This window comes from Vombatus ursinus, unplaced genomic scaffold (genome assembly GCF_900497805.2).
Source record: "Vombatus ursinus unplaced genomic scaffold, bare-nosed wombat genome assembly UNPS02014793.1, whole genome shotgun sequence".
In the NCBI taxonomy this organism is placed as follows: domain Eukaryota; kingdom Metazoa; phylum Chordata; class Mammalia; order Diprotodontia; family Vombatidae; genus Vombatus; species Vombatus ursinus.
The window spans coordinates 5,954,604-5,956,422 of NW_020954571.1; positions in this window are offsets into that span (position 1 = coordinate 5,954,604).

Sequence of the window (1,819 nt, forward strand, 5' to 3'; positions counted from 1 at the left end):
CACAAAATCCATTCCCAGGGACAGAGAACAAAGAAACAATATACATATCTATCACCTTAGTTTGCTGCAAAAATGAACAATTTAGAATGTGCAATCAAGCTAGATGCTGCTGTGGGAAGGAGCTAGATGCTGCTGTGGGAAGGTCACCATGACTGAATGCGGGGGTACAGGGCGGGTTTCAGACTTGGCAATCTTTAACTACTGATGTCAGACTGTGAGAACAAGGGAACTATAGAAATCTATACTTATCCTATACTGTCTCCTGAACTTATCTCCAAATTCTTATCCCAAACCTTAATTACACTGAGAAGTCTTCACAGGGGCATCCCACTCAAAACGATGGGAGTTGATGAGATCACAAAATGAAATAGTATAGAGGGAGAAGAGAAGAGGAAACAGGAAGGAGCCCTGTTGGACACTCAAGGTGAGTGTGACCTGGATGATGATGCAGTAAAGGAGATTGAGAAGGAGCAGTCAGATAGGTATGAAAAGGCTCAGGTTAGATAGTGTCTCAGAAAACTAGGGAGATGAGGGTACCAAGGGGAAGAGAGGAATCAGTAGAGTCAAAGGCTTTAGAGAGGTCAAGGATGAAGGTTGAGAAAAGGCCATTAGATTTAGGAAATCACTGGTAACTTTGGAAAGAGCAGTTTAGGTTGAATGATGAGGTCAGAAGCCAGACTGTAGGGAGTTAAGAAGAGAGGAAGAGGGTAGGAAGTGGAAGCCCCTGTTATAGCCAGCCTCCTTAGGGAGCTCAGGCATAAAAGAAAGGAGAGATGTGGGGACCATAGCTAGAATGGGTGGATGGATCAAGGGAGAGGTTTTTGAGGATAGAGGAGACATGGACACATTTGTAGGCAGTAGGGAAGCAGTAGGAAAGTAGTCAGGGAGAGATTGAATATAAGAAAGAGAGTGGGAATGACAGAAGGGGCAATCTGCTGGAGAAGGCAGGATGAAATGGGGTCACTTGGGCAGGTAGAGGGGCTTATCTTGGCAAGGAGAAGGATGTGAACTCAGTTCTTATTATTTCCTAGTCTACCGTTCTATCCACTAGACCAAAGGTGGGGAACCTGTGCTTTGAGGTCCAATTCTCTCCGCCCCTCGTCCCCTGACCAGCATTGAGAAGGCAAGCAATTTGATATAGGTTATACATGGTAGTCATTCAAAACATTTCCATATTAGTATGTTGTGACTAACTATGGGGACAATGGAAGGTCACTTAACCTCTCTGAACCTCAGTTTCCTTATCTGGAAAATGGAGATAATGTTGTTGGTACTATCTACAAATCACAGTTATTGTGAGGCTCCAATGAAATAATGCATGTAAAGTGCTCTGAGAAAGTAAAAACTCAATCTAAATAGCAATTCTTCTTTCCCACTCCTCAACAGTGGCAGTCCATACCTCTCTCATGTGAAAGTCTAATCCAGGGGTGGGGAATCTGTGGCCATGTGGCCCTGTAGGTGCTCAAGTGCAGTCCTTTGAATCCAAACTTCCCACAAAAAATCCCCTTAATAGAAGGATTTGTTCTGTAAAACTTGGACTCAGTCAAAAGGCCACACCCAAAGACCTGAGGCCACATTTGACCTCACAGCACAGATTCCCCACTCTTGGTCTAGTGGATGATGAGAGTAAGGTTCACTCACTCCTCCTCACTTCTCCTCCACTATAAAAGCTCTTTCTTGCCTCTTTTGTGTGAGATAACTTACCCCATTCTATTTCTCCCTTTCCCTTTCTCCTAGTACATTCCTCTCACCCCTTAGTTTTTTTTAGATATCATCCCTTCATATTCAACTCACACCTGTGCCCTCTGTCTATATATAC